This window comes from Artemia sp. Qi Xiang Cuo, chromosome 13 (genome assembly GCF_049724085.1).
Source record: "Artemia sp. Qi Xiang Cuo chromosome 13, ASM4972408v1, whole genome shotgun sequence".
Classification (NCBI taxonomy): domain Eukaryota; kingdom Metazoa; phylum Arthropoda; class Branchiopoda; order Anostraca; family Artemiidae; genus Artemia; species Artemia sp. Qi Xiang Cuo.
This window is the reverse complement of record NC_142806.1, coordinates 70,332,104-70,351,763: the sequence shown is the minus strand read 5'-3', so window position 1 is coordinate 70,351,763 and position 19,660 is coordinate 70,332,104. Positions and strand designations below refer to the sequence as shown.

General features: G+C 33.6%; 1 pseudogene; it reads right to left on the bottom strand.

The window, feature by feature from the left end:
- Window positions 1-3,971: 3,971 nt before the first annotated feature.
- LOC148945601 (uncharacterized) lies at window positions 3,972-6,691 on the bottom strand (annotated as a pseudogene).
- Between the last annotated feature and the right edge of the window lie 12,969 nt (window positions 6,692-19,660).

Here is a 19,660-nt window from a genome sequence, read left to right as displayed (position 1 = left end):
TGGACTAAGATCCCAATACTGAGCTAGTGGATTTCCATCCGTCAGGCTGGTGGACTAAGACCCCAATACTGAGCTAGTGGATTTCGACCAGTCAGGCTGGTGGACTGAGACCCCAATACTGAGCTAGTGGATTTCCACCATTCAGGCTGGTGGACTAAGACCCCAATTTTTCAACTCTTGCATTTCACGACAGAAATTCAAAATGAACTTCGAAAAATCAAGAGAATTTAACTGTGACAAGATAAAGCACAACAAGTCACTACTGAAATATTCCAACTCTGGCATTTCACGACAGAAATTCAAAATGAACTTTGAAAAATCATGAGAATGTAGCTGTGACAAGGTAAACCACGACAAGACACTACTGAAATATTCCAATTCTAGCATTTCATGGAAGAAATCCAAAAATGAACTTTGAAAAATTAAGAGAATATAACTGTGACAAGCTAAATCACAACAAAACACTACTGAAATATTCCAACTCTTGCATTTCAATGAAATAAATTCACAATGAACTATGAAAATCAACAGAATGTAACTGTGAAAAGGTAAAGCACGATAAAACACTACTGAAATATTCCAACTCTTGCTTTTCACGACAGAAATTCAAAATGAACTTCGAAAAAACACATTCTAAAATCATCTTTTAAAATGTCTCTAACTGTTATGGCGAAATGTCTAAAGCAGTCTCGCCCAAATAATGTTTTTGATAACACTGCGTTGTCACATTTTTAATTATTAAGAATTTTTTTTCTTGTGTTAATATCTCTCTTCATCTAAGATAAAAACATTTGTTTATTTAAAACTTTGTAACGAGTGATTAACATGCAAACTATACCTGTCAGAATAATATTATACCTTCCCGACGGCTTATTTTGATAAAGGATTAAATATTCGCAACGCTAAGTGCAAAAACATATCCCAGTTTAAGAATGTTTGTTCAACCATCAACTGTGAAATAGTGATTTGTTTATATAGAGTTTGTTTAAAGAAATAATCGATTTTTGCATTAGAAAACATCTTGCTTAAAAGAGAAATTACAGGTGAGGTTTTATAAATCTATAGAAAAGTATGATAAGCTATTTTCTAGTTATGTGTTATAACCACTCTTTTATATTCTGCTAATGTGGTTAATGGTAATGAAAGAAAATGAAATAGGATTATTATAGAATAGTTTAGAAACAAATTTAAGTTTTACTCATCAAAAGTTACGCACTTGAGAAAATTTGCCTTATTTTTGAAAATACGGAAAGAAAAAAAATTATATACATTTACAAATTCTGACCTCACAAGCTCCTAGAATAGCATGGGATGGAACATAAGCCCTTAAAATAGCATGGGAGGGAACATAAGCCCTTAAAATAGCATGGGAGGGAACATAAGCATTGTAATATCATAGGAAGGAACATAAGCTCCTAGAATAGCATGGAAGGGAACATAAACCCTTAGAAATAGCATGGGAGGGAACATAAGCCTTGTTATAGCACAGGAAGGAACATAAGATCCTAGAATAGCAGGGGAGGGAACATAAGCCCTTAAAATATCATGGGAGGGAACATAAGCCCTTGTAATAGCATAGGAATGAAAATAAGCTCCTAGAATAGCATGGGAGGGAACATAAGCCCTTAGAATAGCATGGGAGGGAACATAAGCCTTTGTAATAGCATAGGAAGGAACATAAGCTCCTAGAATAGCATGGGAGGGAACATAATCCACCCAAATCCATAAGTACATGCTCTGGAAAGGTGCCAGGGAACGTAAAGGCCGCAAATAACACAGGAAGGAACATAAAGTATTTGAAGTATAACCCCTTACTCTACTCATAGCTTTCAGAAATTAGCCTACAATGACCATGTTTTTTTTAGCTGTTAAAAAAAAATGAAAAAGAATCAAACTGCACATCATTTGAACCTTCAAAATGTCCTATACACGTTGCTAATAAAAGCAAAGTCGAGACTTGTATCTGCAAGAATATATAAGCGTTTGAACAAGAAAACCCCACCCGCCCCCCCAAAAAAAAAGAAAATATCCTGAATAGTGGCGTTTTACTCGAAATATTTCCAAACAACCTATAATTTTTATCTCACCAAACGGTTAATTTCTCTTTTCTGAATCAAATCATGTATTTACATTCTATACAACTAATATTTTTAAACAGGAAAAAATAAACAACAACAGATGCCTCGTTCTGCGATCGCATGCGCAAATTTGGTTTCCACAGCAATAAAAAAAAGCCGAGAATTCTTATATATTGGGTTTTAGTTGCATAAAGTATTTATCCATAAAAGGCTAATTTCTCCTTTATAGGCTAAAATCATAATGTTCTACATTAGTGCGAGCATGTGCACCATGATATCCGTTTTAAGCACCTTTGATTACCCCAAAATCCGTACTCGAGCCAACTGCGGCTGATATGAGCCATTCCCTCCCTTTTTTGAACGATAGCGAGCCTTGGATCACTGACTATTGCAAAAAGTACTAACAAATATGACATAAAAGGAAAGGATTTAGCATATTTATCTGATTTCGGATTTAGTTGTTTTATTAACGCAAAAATCGTTTCTTTCGGGTGTAGCGAAACCCCCGTAGGTTACTTACCCTTGCGTCCCTATTCACAAACATTCTGTGAAGTCGTAGCCTCTGCCAGTAGTATATGTCAAAGAACAGCAGCGAAGATTGGAAACAAGTACACAGTCATCAGTCAGGATGAACCTGTTTATGAAATAAGCTATGACCTTCGAAAATCTCAGCACGTAAAATTCTCTGATCTAATTCTCTTATTGGGTGATTTTCACAAGCTCATGAACAATTTGAAAGTGGTTAGATCTCTTATGGATGGAGCAGGACTAAAAGAAGTTATTTTTGGGACAGAGATTCTCAGGGATGGTACTGCCAATAAGGTCCTTTTAGGAAAGGACATGTACCAGGCACTCCATGCTCACTTACAGGTCTACGAAGGAATGAATGCACTCTTGTGGTAGGCATCTGAGAATTGGCTTGAAACATCCTGCTTCGTTTTAGTGCCTTCTACAGTCGAGAAACTTCAAAGGATGAGTGATGCAATTGAACATTTCAAAGGTGAAACTAGTTCTGAAGCATGTAAACAGATATGAGATGCGTTGGACAGCATTGCTCTGCTTTTCTCGAAGTACAAAGAGTCCAGATCTACCATAAGGAATCATAGCCTCTGGATCAACTATTTAGATCTTATCCGTACTAGAAACGACCATCTTTATGCTGAAAGAACTGCGGACTGGGGATCACACTTAAACGCCACAAAAAAGATGATTCTGATTTTCTTCGCATCTGGAAACCATAAATACACCGAAGCTGCGCTTAACTACCTAGAAGAAATGCTGCACTTGCCTGAAAAAGCGCCAGAAATTCACAGAGAGTTTGTAAATGACAATTGTGTTGTTAGGAAAATAAGCAAGCCCTTTTGCAGCATTGCATGCAATCTGGTTTTAGATTTGACCGTGAATTTGGACATCAAAGGTCATCGAGGAGTTTCTGGTATCGTTGGTGCGACAACGAATGAAAATGCCAGGGATCGATATCTGGGTACTCTCCTATTTCTCACAGCAGTCACAAGAACGCTGAAAGCAAACCTGAACATGGATGACAAGGCAATGAAGCATCATGAAGATACCACTGCGTTTATGAATCTGGCAATAAAAGGCAGAAATCGGGTTATGGACTTGGTAGAGTTGTTTGAAAACCCATTCAAGACGACGAGAACAGAGCTGCACAACTTTATGACCGGGGATACAGCTCCAGAAGTCTTAGCAAATAGTCTGCTAAACTTCTGAAAGATTTGGTTCGAAGCCAAGAGCTCGTATCTCAAAGGGACATCCACGAAATTAAAAGTTAGCATAGTGCAAACTTTCGCCTCTGTTGCCAAAAATAAAAAAAGAAACAACCACAAAAAAAAGATTTTGGGGAAACTGAGCTGCTTAAACGAGCTCTGCGTCTTACAAATGCAGCACAAACTTCATCCCTCTGTGAGCTGCTGAAGTACGAGCTACAGTCATATCCGACCTCACTTGTAGTATTATCATCAAGTCGTAGGGAGCCTCAGTTATGTACTGGTACAAAGTCAACAGACATGAACTACATTCTGCAACAGTCTGGCATGCAGTCATAGCCAATAATGATTACACATACGCTTTTTGAAGACTCTCCTCGATCCCATTATGTAGTTGCTGTCATGAGTGTCATAAGGGGTTATTGACCAGAACAAAATGAGACACTACCAGATTTTGGAATAAGAGTTTACGATGGGATTCTTAGGCACATACCCGAAGCTTGTCAGTCTATCCATTTGGTTGGTGACAGGTATGACCGTCTTAGAGACGATAGAACTGGTGATGACTACTCGTACAACCTCAAAAAAGCATCTGGCTGTCGCGAAAGAAGAGGAAATCCCAGAGGAAATATTTCCAGACCGTTCACTTCCTCCAGCAAAGTTGTAACACTCTGGGACGCGATTCTCAGTAGTTACTCAACCGAAGGTCGACTCTTGAAAGTTCTTTTCGAGGTCTGGGAGTATAAAGTTTAGACCCGTCGGATGGTTCATCTCGCTGTAGGTTTCGAGAGTCAACATAGAGCTGATACCGTTACGCCCCACGGAAGCTCCATTGATGACGATCTGTCGTCTGGCCATGAGGAAGCAGACATTCGGGTATTATACCACACAGTAGTTGCCGCAAGACGAAAGCACACACTTGTGATAATACAAGCCAACGATGCTGATATCGTCTTACTAGCTGCATATTACTTCCAGTATCTTGCTAGTCTCGGCCTCAAGCAGCTCCGGGTTAAGTTTCCGTCCTACTGCATACCTATTCATACGGCAGCACAAAAAATAGGAATAAAATTTTGCAACACCTTTCCGCTTGTCCACAATTTGAGTGGATGTGACAACACAAGCTTTCTGTATGGAATTGGAAAGATCCGCTTTTTTTTACCTGCGAAGTCTTCTGAAACTTTGTTGGGGTTTTTAGGTGATAAAGTTTGAGCTCTTGCAGAGAAGCCATCATCTGTGCTAAGTGATGGTTTAGTCAACGTCTGTAAGTAGCTTGTGGTTACAGTGTATGGAAGAAGTGCGACTAACTTCAATAGTCCTATTGACCTTCGACCACATTTGTACCCAAAATTTAAGGATTTGCGGTGTTTACCACCAACTGATATTTCGTTTCTGCTTCATTTGAAAAGGTGCATGTTCCAGTCACTGATTTGGATTTAAAGCCATAAGCCCCGCATTAATTTACCTCAGGATACCGATATAAACAACAAAAGTACGAAGAAACAAAAGAGAAATCTTTGTGCAAGACAGTGGAGATAATTTGAATTAATATCTCGGGCCTGTGTCAAAGGACCGTCCTCAGAAAGACAAAAATATATGAAAGAATAAAAACTCACAACAACATGCGACCAATAAAACCAAAAATTAAAAAAATTTTCAAGGCAGTCCTAGCATCCTTACTTCAGCGAAGTTCAACCAGGACTGATTAAAAGTAAGGTAAAACAAGGCGATTCAATGAGATGAACGAAAAATAATTTAAAACACGTTCTTATTGCTATTCCAGCTTTTTTGGCAGCTAACCTCAAAGGTCTTTTTGTGACCGGTTCTGTGTTAATATCTATCGGTTTTTTTAAATAGTTTGTAAGATCATTTTTAATTAAATTTGTGTATAGAGCATTTAGTGTATATTCTCCCAAGTCCCAATATAAGGAAATATTATTATTAATATTAATTCTGATTTCAATTGATTCTCGGACTACCTGATTTATGCCTAGGTCATTGCTAATAAGGGCAGATTCATCAAAAAGTATATTGTGGCTAGGATTTTCAAAAATATGGCTGCCTAATGCAGAATCAGATGAAACAACGGAAATACTAGAATTTAGAGCTCTGACTATATCATCCTTATGCTGTTGTATGCGCTTTTCTAAAGTCTGGTGTGTTCTACCTACATAATATTTGCCACAATCACATGGTATTTGATAGACCCCTCTTTGGCGAGTAACTGGGGTTTTATCTTTACCAGAATTTAGAAAATTTATGATTCTAAAATTATTTGTGAATACTACATACAGATTATTTTTTGTGAAAACTTTTTTAAGATTTGTAGTGATTTTTGGGATGTAGGGGAGGTAAATTATATTTAAGGGCTTGTCAGAAATATCACATGGTAAACTATCATTAATTTTACGGGAATGTCTCTTCAGTCTACAATTAATTACACTATTAATATATAAAATAGGATACCCATTTCCAGAAAGTATGTCCTTGATAAAGTTTAATTCTGCTGTTATGTGGGAATCAGAACAAACGTTTAGGGCCCGATTGACGAGGGATATAACGACTGCTCTCTTAACTTGTGGGGGTTAGTTTGATTTAAAATGCAAATATCTATCATTTTGATTTGGTTTTCTATAAATAGTAAAATTGAGTTTATCGAAGCTACGAATAACTGACACATCTAGGAATGGGATTTTATTTGCGATTTTAATTTCTAAAGTAAACTGTAAATTTCTATCGTATGTATTAAGGGAATCTAAAAAACCCTTAAGCTCATTTTCTCCATAGTTCCAGAGTGAAATTACATCATCCATGTAACGTCCCCAAATGACATGTTTTAAAAAATACGAATCTAATGCCCAATTTTCAATATGTTCCACATAAATATTCGCCAGTAACCCAGATAGGGGCGCGCCCATCACTAAGTTATTAATTGGCTGGTAAAAAGAACTACATAACGGGAAATACATTGAATACTTGTTACAGAGTTTAAACAAGGTCGTTAAGACATCAAAATCTATTCCTGATGCTGAAGCTTCTATTAAGTGATATTTTTCTTTGACTTTATTTCCTAATAACTGTTCAGATACTGTGACATTAATATTTGTATACATTGAAACAATGTCAAAGCTACTTATAATTGTATTTTCTGAGATATTTACGTTTTTGAGTTTTTCAACCAAATCTACCGAATTATATATATATATGATTTTTGAGAGAAAAGCAAAGGTTTAAAGGCTGTACATAACCATTTCCCAATATTGGATGTGGGGGCTTTCGTACAAGCAACTATGGGCCTCAAAGGAATGCCTTGCTTGTGTAATTTTGGTAGACAATAGAACTTTGGGCAAAACCTCCTGCGGGGGAAAAATTTATTATACAGCTGTGGAGTAATTTTACCATTTTGTTTTAAACTTTTTAGTTCATTTATAATTTTGTTTGCAAATTGATCAGTATAATCGTGGGTTGTAGTTCTATATGTTGTCTCGTCATTTAGATGAGAATAAATTTGTATCATAATCTGTCCGATCCATGACAACTAGAGAATTGATTTTATCTGCTTTAGTTATAATAATGGATGAATCTTTACGGAGTTTAGATAGTATTTTTAGGTCTTAAAAATTATCTGTTTTTTTATTGGCGGGAGAATTAATCTTTTTTTGATTATTGTAAATTGTATCTATAAGATTAGCCCTAACTTCATCCTGGTTGAATATAGATGTATAAAATTTGTGCACAGAGGATTCTAGAGAGGAAATTAAATCTGCTACAGGGACATGTCTTGGAAGAAAAGAGAATTTTGGACCTTTTTCGAGAATTTGAATTTCCTTTGGTTCAAGCGTTCTAGAGGATAGATTAACAACAGCTGGTCCAGGGGTGAATCATGGAGTGTAATTAGGGCTATTCCTCGAAAATTCATATCTTAGGTTTTCCAATTTCTTAATAAGTCGTTCCCTTGATAAGTGGAAATCATGACTAAACAAATTTCTTTCCAATCTAGCAACCTGGCTAAAATCAACAGAGGACAAATTTTCAATTTTCTAAGGATTTTCTTTCAGAGGAAATAGCATATCTTTTTTGTTTTTTGTCTTTAATGATGTGTGTTAATGTTTTTAATTGTAGTGTGCGAGCAAATTGCTCTTCTTTCCGGGTATTTAAGTGTAATCTGAATCTTAAAGACTTGGGAATAAGATTTTCAATTTTGCAAGATTCCAAGAATTTTTGCTGGTTAATGATATTAGTGTGTTTCTTGCCTAAATTAATAAAATAAAAGATATCATTGGTCAATTGCTCCCCATAAGCGTAGAAAGGGGGGTCCGACTCGTGACCCTACACCATATATGGGCATAGAGTCCCTAGAGAGAACACGTGGTTAATCAAAGTGGGTCAATGACCTATTTTTCCCAGGTCAATTTATTTGTTGTTGTTTTGGCCAAGTGCATGCTCGAGGCGAATGTTATGATCCAGGAATAGGAAAAAGTTAGATCACACGTGACAGATGATGTCATGGTTGATTGATTTGACACGAAAGGGGAATTAATTTGTTGTTTCTAAGGTGACTTATTGATTCAAGAAAGGGGAATTAATTTGTTGTTTCTAAGGGGAATTATTGATTCACGAAAGGGGAATTAATTTGTTGTTTCTAAGGGGAATTATTGATTCAAGAAAGGGGAATTAATTTGTTGTTTCTAAGGGGAATTAGAATGGGGCATAAGGGGCATAGAATGACGTAATCGACTAGGACAGTTGGATTAGTTTACAGACAGTTGGATTAGTTTAGTTTAGTTATAGTTAAGAATTTAGAGTTTTTAGCTTAGAGTCGTAGTTTAGAGTTTTTTTTATAGTTCTAGTTTAGATTAGTTACTCGTTTAGAGTTTTATCATAGAGCTAGAGGTTAGAGTTTTTGTTTAAGTTGAAGTTTAATTTAGTCGTAGTTAAGAATTTAGAGTTTTTAGCTTAGAGTCTTACCTTAGATTTTTAATTATAGTTCTAGTTTAGTTTAGTTATAGTTATGATTTTTGATTTTTATATTAGAGTCTTAGCTTAGAGTTTTTGTTGAAGTTCTAGTTTAGTTTAGTTAAGAGTTTAGAGTTCTACCTTAGAGTCTTAGCTTAGAGTTTTACTTAGAGTTGAAGTTTAGTTTAGCTATAGTCAAGGTTTTAGAGTTTTAGCTTTGAGTCTTATCTTAGAGTTATAGTTAGACTTCTAGAATAGTTTAGTTTTAGTTAAGAGCTTAGAGTTTTACATTAAAGTCTTAGCTTATAGTTTTACTTAGATTTCTAGTTTTTTTTAGTTTTAGTTAAAAGTTTTGAGTTTTACATTAAATTTTTAGATTAGAGTTTTAGTTAGGGTTGAAGTTTCGTTTAGTTTAGTTATAGTTAAGAGTTTATAGTTTTAGATTAGAGTAGTATCTTGGAGTTTTAGTTAGAGTTATTGTCTATTTTAGTTTTACTTAAGAGTTATAGCTTAGAGGTTTAGCCTAGAATCTTAGCTTAGAGATTTAGTTAGAGTTAAAGTTTAGTCGAAACTAGAATAACCACATAATTACACAATATTGCATATAAATAGCAAAACCATAGGTTAGGTTAGGTTAGGTTAGAGGTTAGGTTTTTCCAAGTTTAAGCTAGGTTAGATTAGCTTAATTAGTTAATAAGTTAGGTTAGTATGGTTAGATTAGGTTACCTTAAAGTCTTAGATTAGAGTTTTATTTAGGGTTGAGAATTTTCCGGCGAGTATAGATAGGTTAGGTTAGACTAGATTAAGTTAGGTTAGATTAGGTTAGGTTAAGTCAGCTTAGGTAAGTTAGGTTAGGTTAGCTAAGTTAGGTTAGGTTAGATTAGCTAGTAAACATCTCTCCATGTTTAAGTTAGGTTAGGTTAGGTTAGATTAAGTTATGTTAGGTTAGGTTAAGTTAGGTTAGGTTAGCCTACGTACGCGCGCGTACGTAGGCTAACCTCACCTAACTTAACCTAACCTAACATAACTTAATCTAGCCTAACCTAACCTAACTTAAACATAGAGAGATGTTTACTAGCTAATCTAACCTAACCTAACTTAGCTAACCTAGCCTATTTTAGCTAACCTAGAGTCTAGTTTAAAACACTCCTCACAGAAAATACTGAAAATTAAACTAGAACTATACATGGAACTCAATCGTGAAACATCACATCTACATCTAAAGTTAATCATTATTAGAAATCTAACAAAAACTTTAAGATAGGACTCATTGGTAAAACTCTAAACTCTAAAGTAAAACTAAACTAAACTAGAACTCTAACAAAAACTCTAAGCTAAGACTCAGCTAAAACTCGAAACTCTTAACTAAAACTTAACCAAGCTATAACTTTAATTAAAACTCTAAGATATTACTATAATCTAAAACTCAAAATTCTTAATTTTAAATAAAGTAAACTTTAAATCTAACTAAAAATATAAGCTAAGACTTCATGTTAAAACTCTAAAATCTTAAATAAAACTATATTAAACTAGAAATCAAAATAAAACTAAGCTAAGACTCTAAGCTAAAATCTCTAAACTCTTAACTAAAACTAAACTAAACTAGAACTCTAATTAAAATTCTATGTCTAAGCTAAAACTCTAAACTAAAACTAAACTAAACTAGAACTAAGCTAAAACTCTAAACTCTTAAGTAAAACTAAACTAAACTAAAACTCTAAGCTAAGTATATAAGTTAAAACTCCAAACTCTTAACTAAAACTAAACTAAAATAGAACTGTAACAAAAACTCTAAGCTAAGACTCTAAGCTAAAACTCTAAACTCTTAACTAAAACTAAACTAAACTAGAACTCTAAAAAAAACTCTAAGCTAAGAATCTAAGATAAAACAATAAAATATCAAATCAAACTAAACTAAACTAGAACTCTAATTAAAACTACACGTATAATCTGAAACTTTAAACTAAACTAAAACTTCAACAAAAAACTTTAAACTGAGACCCAAATCTAAAAACACTAAACTATTAACTAAAAATAAAGTTAACTAGAACTATAATAAAAACTCTAAGATAAGACTCTAAGATAAAACTCTTAACTAAAACTAAACTAAACTAAAACTCTAAGCTAAGTCTCTAAGGTAAAACATCAAACTCTTAACTATAACTAAACTAAACTAGAAGTCAAACAAAAACTCTAAGCTAAGACTCTAAGCAAAAACTCTAAACTCTTAACTATTACTAAACTAAACTAGAACTCTAACACAAACTATAAGCTAAGACTCTAAGCTAAAACTCTAATCTCTTAACTAGAAGTAAACTAAACTAGAACTCTAACAGAAACTCTAAGCTAAGACTCTAATCTAAAAACTCGAGACTCTTAACTATAACTAAACTAAACTAGAACTCTAACACAAACTATATAAGACTCTAAGCTAAAGTTCAAAACTCTTAACTAAACTGAACTAGAACTCTAACTAAAACTCTAAGCTATGACTCTAAGGTAAAACTAAGTCTCTTAACTATAACTTTGCTAAACTATAACTTTAACTAAAACTCTAAGCTACGACTCTAATCTAAAACTATAAATTCTTAACCATAACTAAACCAAACTAGAACTCTAACTAAAACTCTAAGGTAAGACTTTAAGGTAAAACTCTAAACTCTTAACTAAAACTAAATTAAACTAGAACTCTAACAAAAACTCTAAGGTAAGACTCTAAGCTAAAACTCGAAACTCTTAACTAAAACCGAAAGAAATTCAAAATGAACTTTGAAAAATCAAGAGAATGTAACTGTGACACTGTAAACCACAACAAAACACTACTGAAATATTCCAACTCTTGCATTTCAATGAAAGAAATTCAAAATAAACTTTGACAAATAAAGAAAATGTATCTGTGACAAGGTAAACTACAACAAAACACTACTGAAATATTCCAACTCTTGCATTTCAATGAAAGAAATTCAAAATATACTTTGACAAATCAAGAAAATGTAACTGTGACAAGGTAAACCACAACAAAACACTACTGAAATAATCCAACTCTTGCATTTCAATGAAAGAAATTCAAAATGAGCTTTGAAAATCAAGAGAATGTAACTTTGACAAGGTAAACCACATCAAAACACTACTGAAATATTCCAACTTTTGCATTTCAACGAAAGAAATTTATAAATGAAAACACTACTGAAATATTCCAACTCATTTATTTCAAAGAATGAAAACCAAAATGAACTTTGAAAAATTAAGAGAATGTAACTGTGACAATGTAAACTACAACAAAACACTACTGAAATATTCCAACTCTTGCATTTCAATGAAAGAAATTCAAACTTAACTTTGAAAAATAAAGAGAATGTAACTGTGACATGGTAAACCACAACAAAACACTACTGAAATAATCCGACTCTTGCATTTCAATTAAATAAATTCAAAATGAACTTTGAAAAATCAAGAGAATGTAACTGTGACTAGGTAAACCACAACAAAACACTATTGAAATATTCCAACTAATTCATTTCAACGAAATAATTTCAAAATGCACTTTGAAAAATCTATGGTATGTATGTGTGGCAAGGAGAGCCATAACAAAACGAAACTTGCATAATAAGGTTTTTTCGTTTTCTCGCATGAAAATCAAACTTAACATGGGAAACTCATGGAAATCGAACAATCATTTTGAGAAGCGTGACAAGCCACAATTGAAATAATATAACTCTTGTATTTCAACGAAAGAAATTCAAAATTAAGTTTGGAAAAAAACGAAAATGTAAGTTTGACAATGTAAAACATAACAACAAAATACTGAAATATTTCAACTCTTGATTTTCAACGAAAGAAATTCAAAATGAACTTTGAAAAATTAAAAGAATGTAACTGTGACAGTGTAAACCACAACAAAACACTACTGAAATATTCCAACTCTTGCATTTCAGTGAAAGAAATTCAAAATAAACTTTACAAAATCAAGAGAATGTAACTGTGACAGGGTAAACCACGACAAAACACTACTGAAATAATCCAACTCTTGCATTTCAGTGAAAGAAATTCAAAATAAACTTTGAAAAATCAAGAGAATGTAACTATGACAGGGTGAACCACGACAAAACACTACTGAAATATTCCAACTCTTTCATTTCAACGAAAGAAATTTATAAATGAACTTTGAAAAATTATGAGAATGTAACTCTGACACTGTAAACCACAACAAAACACTACTGAAATATTACAACTCTTGCATTTCAACGAAAGAAATTTATAAATGAACTTTGAAAAATCAAGAAAATGTATCTGCGACAATGTAAACTACAACAAAACACTACTGAAATATTCCAACTCTTGCATTTCAATGAAAGAAATTCAAATGAACTTTGAAAAATCAAGAGAATGTAACTGTGACAATGTAAAACACAACTAAACACTACTGGAATATTCCAATTCTTGCATTTCAGTGAAAGAAATTCAAAATAAACTTTACAAAATCAAGAGAATGTAACTGTGACAGGGTAAACCACGACAATACACTACTGAAATAGTCCAACTCTTGCATTTCAGTGAAAGAAATTCAAAATAAACTTTGAAAAATCAAGAGAATGTAACTGTGACAGGGTAAACCACTACAAAACACTACTGAAATATTCCAACTCTTGCATTTCAACGAAAGAAATTTATAAATGAACTTTGAAAAATTAAGAGAATGTAACTGTGACACTGTAAACCACAACAAAACACTACTGAAATATTACAACTCTTGCATTTCAACGAAAGAAATTCACAATTAACTTTGAAAAATCAAGAAAATGTATTTGCGACAAGGTAAACTACAACAAAACACTAATGAAATATTCCAACTTTTGCATTTCAATGAAAGAAATTCAAATGAACTTTGAAAAATCAAGAGAATGTAACTGTGACAATGTAAAACACAACAAAAAACTACTGAAATAATCCAACTCTTGCATTTCAATGAAAGAAATTCACAATGAACTTTAAAAATCAAGAGAATGTAACTGTGACAAGGTAAACCACATCAAAACACTACTGAAATAATCCAAATCTAGCATTTCAATGAAAGAAATTCAAAATGAACTTTGAAAAATCAAGAGAATATAACTGTGACATGGTAAACGACAACAAAACACTACCGAAATATTCCAACTCATGCATTTCAACGAAAGAAATTCAAAATGAACTTTGAAAAATCAAGAGAATATAACTGTGACAGGATAAATCATGACAAAACACTACTGAAATAATCCAACTCTTGCATTTCATTGAAAGAAATTCAAAATGAACTTTGAAAAATCAAGAGAATGTAACTGTGACATGGTAAACCACGACAAAACACTACTGAAATAATCCAAATCATGCATTTCAACGAAAGAAATCCAAAATGAACTTTGAAAAATCATGAGAATGTAACGGCGACACGGTAAACCATGACAAAACACTACTGAAATAATCCAACTCTTGCATTTCGATGAAAGAAATTCAAAATGAACTTTGAAAAATCAAGAGAATGTAACTGTGACAAAGTAAACCATCACAAAACACTACTGAAATATTCCAACTCTTGCATTTCAATGAAAAAAATTCGAAATGAACTTTGAAAAAATAAGAGAATGTAACTGTGACAAGGTAAACCTCGACAAAACACTACTGAAATATTCCAACTCTTGCATTTCAATTAAAGAAATCAAATATGAACTTTGAAAAATTAAGAGAGTGTGAATGTGACAGGTTAAACCCCAACAAAACACTTCTGAAATAGTCCAACTCTTCCATTTCAAGGAAAGAAATTCAAAATGAAATTAGAAAATTAAAGAGAGTCTGACCCTGTCAAGGAAAAGCACAACGTAAAACTACTGAACTATTCCAACTGCAGCCTTTTAAGGGAATAAGTCCAAAATAAACTTTGAGAAATCAAGAGAATGTAACTGTGAAATGGTAAACCACGACAAACCACTACTGAAATATTCCAACTGTCCTAGTCGATTACGTCATTCTATGCCTATATATCGACTCCCGCCAGGACCTCCTGATAGGGTTCTTTCGATTATGTAATCAATTTCTCAGAAATCCAATTGTCTTAGTTGATTACGTCATTCTATGCCCATATATGGGCCCCCGTCATGACCTTCTGATAGGGTTCTACCGATTATGTAATCAATTTCTCAGACATCCAATTTTCCTAGTCGATTAGGTCTTTCTATGCCCATATATAGACCCACATCATGACCTTCTGATAGGGTTCTACCAATTATGTAATCAATTTCTCATAAATCCCTTTGTCCTAGTGGATTACGTCATTATATGCCCATAAATGGATTGCCGTCACGAGCTCCTGATAGGGTTCTACCGATTATGTAATCAATTTCTAGGGAATTCTCTCCCTTCGATTACGCAATCAATATATCTCTTCCCCACCTTCCCCTTAGAAACAACAAATTAATTCCCCTTTCTTGAATCAATAATTCCCCTTAGAAACAACAAATTAATTCCCCTTTCGTGAATCAATAATTCCCCTTAAAAACAACAAATTAATTCCCCTTTCGTGAATCAATAATTCCCCTTAGAAACAACAAATTAATTCCCCTTTCTTGAATCAATAATTCCCCTTAGAAACAACAAATTAATTCCCCTTTCGTGTCAAATCAATCAACCATGACATCATCTGTCATGTGTGATCTAACTGTTTCCTACTGGATCATAACATTCGCCTTGAGTGTGCACTTGGCCAAAACAACAACAACAACAAATAAATCGACCTTGGAAAAAGAGTTCATTGACCCACTTTGATTAACCACGTGTTCTCCCTAGGGACTCTATGCCCATATATGGTGTAGGGTCACGAGTCGGACCCCCCTTTCTACTCATAAGCGAGACGAAAATAGTGACGAAGACCACACTGCCTTTCCATAACAAACAACAAAAGTACGAAGAACAATAGGGAAATCTTTTTGCAAGACAGTGGAGATAATTTGAATGAATATTTCGGCCCTATGTCCTAGGGCTGTCCTCAGCAAGACAAAAATATATGAAAGAAAAAAGACTCACAACAACATGCGACCAATAAAACCAAAAAATAAAAAAAAAATTTCAAAGCAGTTCTAGCAATCCTTACTTCAGCGAAGTTCAACCAAGACTGATAAAAAGTAAGGTAAAACAAGGCAATTCAATGAGAAGAATGAAAAATAATTTAAAAACACATTCTTATTGCTAATCCAGCTTTTTTGGCAGCTAACCTCAAAGGTATTTTTGTGACCGGTTCTGTGTTAATATCTATCGGTTTTTTTAAATAATTTGTAAGATCATTTTTAATTAAATTTGTGTATAGAGCATTTAGTGTATATTCTCCACTGTCTTGCAAAAAGATTTCCCTATTGTTCTTCGTACTTTTGTTGTTTGTTATGGAAAGGCAGTGTGGTCTTCGTCGCTATTTTCGGCTACCGATATGGGCTGGAGAATTGAAGATCTTGAACTGAAGCCAGACCTAGGTTCTGCGATGCCGCATGGGCTAGCATCGCTTTCTTTTTGCAACTGTGACAAGACAAGGTGTGGGTCGTGTTGTAAATGCTCCAAAATAGGTTTCTGTGACAGCGCATGCAAGTGTGGAGCTGACCCCCAAAAATGCCTACTTTCCTAAGTAAATTAGAACGAGTCCGAAGACAAAGATGAAGAAGAAAAAGAGATTTGATCCACCTTTTCATGTTAAATTTTAAATAATTGATTTTTTATTTGTTTTGATATTAAACTGCTAATGCAGTCGTCTAAGCCTTACTTCAGCTGATCATGACAGTTACCGTCTACTACATTAATGGCCGTTGACCCAATCTAAGTAATTGGATCATTGGCCCCTGCTAGGTTAGGAATTAAAGAAAATAGTATCTTAAATCAGCCTTAGTCACCTCTGCACCACACGTTCACACGGCTTCGCCACATTGAGGCTCGTATAAGATGTATTTTTTTTTTTTTTTTTTTTTTTTTTTTTTTTTTTAGGTGTTTGTTTTCGCGCTTAGTGTAATTAGTGTTTGGTTGTTTTTTTTTTTGTTTTTTTTACCAATTATGGCTTGATGCAATGATGTTCATATTATTTATGTTTGTTCAGTATCTAGGAGCCTAAAAAAAAGAAAAGAAACATGTCGCGTACCTACAGAGCAGTGTATAATTGTCTTTTTCTTTCTCGTTTTGTGTAATTTGTTCTAAGTACTGATTTAGATCTTAGCTCCAGCGTTCGTCACTACAAACCAAATGTATAACTCCTAAGTTATTTGTGTATTGCTTTTTTTTTGATTATTGCTCCGTCTTTTCCTTTTTTGTATGACGGGTTTTCCAATAAATAATAATAATAATAAATAGTTGCTAAAGAATTAAGATTTTTGGGAAAAGAGGCACTTGGTTTGACTCGTAATGACGAGCAGAATTCAAATAAAGCATAAAAAAATATACCAAATTCGCGCCTGCGATCGCAGAACGAGGCATCTGCTGTTTTTTTTTTCTGATGAAAAATATTAGTTGTATAGAATGTAAATAAATGATTTGATTCAGAAAAGAGCGATCTATAATTTGGGGTGATAAATTATAAGTTGTGTTGAAAATATTTCGAGTAAAACGCCACTATTCAGAAAATTTTCTTTTTTTGGGGGGGGGGGGAAACTTTCTTGTTCAAACACTTATATATTCTTGCAGAATCAAGTCTCGAATTTGTTTTTTATTAACGTGTAAAGGGTATTCTGACGGTTCACATGATGTGCAGTTAGATTCGTTTTAGCTTTTTTTTAACAGCTAAAAAAAAGCTATGACGTTATTTAGAAGAAAAAAAAAATAGTTGCTCGAGAATTAAGATTTTTTGGAAAAGAGGCACATGGTTTGACTCGTAATGACAAGCAGAATTCAGATAAAGCATGAAAAAAAATACTTATGCAGCCAAAAATTTCAGGAAAACCGAAAAAACTACGAAAACGTACATTAAAAAACCCTTTCTTCAAAATTAAATAGGGGTTAACTAAAAAAATGAAGATTTTGGGAAAAAACTAAAAATAGCAAGTGAAGTAATTGTTCTTGAAATTTAGAAAAAGTCAAATTTATAAAGTTTTATGTATATTTTACCGTGTAAAAAAAAAAATCAAGAGCGGTATGACGTCGTTATAGGCCAAATTTGACTTTATAGGATAAAATGACCATGTTCTACACGCGTGCGAACTTGTGCGCCCCAATATTCATTATCAACGCCCCCGATTACCCTGGAATCCACCCTCAAATTAACTGCAGTGAATGTGAGCCACCCCTTGAAAATAACCGTCCCTGGATCACTGACTATCACGAAATTATAAAGTACCTTGACTACTACCACACATTCACCGTTCTTACCAGGCTGAATTTACCATTTTTTTTTTACATATTTTCATAAAAAAAGCAACACATTCTACATTTCTTGTAGTTCTTCCTACATTACCCAACATCACTTTTTTACCTTCATTTGTTCCCAGTCTAGGTGACTTAGTCTTCTTAAAATTGATTTTCAATCTTATTCTTGCAACCCTGAACTGAACTCTCAAAACCTTCAAAAAACATTCAATTTGCTATTATTTTTATCGAGGGCGCTCAAATCATTATTACAGTCGAAGTCTAGGTGAGTTTTACTGTCCCCTTTCAATTCCATGCTCTCCCTTGGATTCTTTAGGGCATCAAAGACAGGTTTTACCTCCCACCTCCTTTAAACTTTCCAATACAAAAAGATAAAATAAATAAAATATAAAAATAAATGTGCTTCCACATAAGAGTTTAAGTTAAAGGAAATCAATTAAAGATTAAGTTTTAAAAAATATATGTATATCTATATTAATAAAATCCTTGACTAAGTTTCGTTTACATTCAAACCCCAAGTATTTTTTTTCCTTCCTGTCGTCAGCCCTGCTTAAAACTAAGGGATTGGTTAATGGCAACAGAAAAAATGAAACTTCGATCAGTTTATTGCAAGTATCTGAAATTTTTGTTGCGTCTTCCGTTATACGAACGTAACACTTGTCTCCTGAGCTCGTATAATTTGCAAGACCCGACTGAAGTACCGCCAGATGTGGAAAATCAGGCTAGAAAAAGATCATTCGAAAAATTATCCGAGTTATTGCCGGTGCACAACCTTTATGACTGTGATGATTAGTTAGTGTGCTATTATAGTGTGTATGATTTTGATTGTTGTAGTTTCTTTGCTTTTTCCCTTTTCTCTCTTTGTAATCCGCTTGTCATTTTTTGTTCAAGAGCGGGTATAAATAAATTATTATTATTATTTTTGTTATTATTATTATTATTATTATTATTATTATTATTATTATTTATTAGACATTAAGTCATTTTCAAAACAAGTTGGCATCCCAATTGTGCTATCTTTAGAAACGGTCCTATTTATGAACGCTGTAGCTTAAACAGTTTTTCAGCAAAAAATTCTTCTTCTATTTTCACCTAAAGGAATAAGATGAAATTTGTCTGACCAGGGTATTGCTCATGCTGCTATTCGTTGGTGTTCAACATCTGATTTGCTCACTCAAAATGCATTCTACACCTAGCACTGTAATTACAATTTGAAACGGAATGTTACAAACCAAAATTGGCTTATTGGTACTTTCATAAAGGGGGGGGGTCAACAAAGGTATTTCTTTGAACAAATCTACCTTCATGATTATAGATGTCGGTAACTCCCAGCTCAGAATCACTAGACTTCTCAGCTCTGGAAACAATTGTATGTTGATAGGCGACGTGTACCTGTAGCTAAGAAGCAATTTCTCATTGTACTGCTATAGGTTTCATTCAATTTCTAGGAAAAGTATACGTATATCGTTAAGTCGATCCTGTTTTGTGTCACGGATAGTGGATCAACAATAAAATTTAGGAAAATTTGTTTTG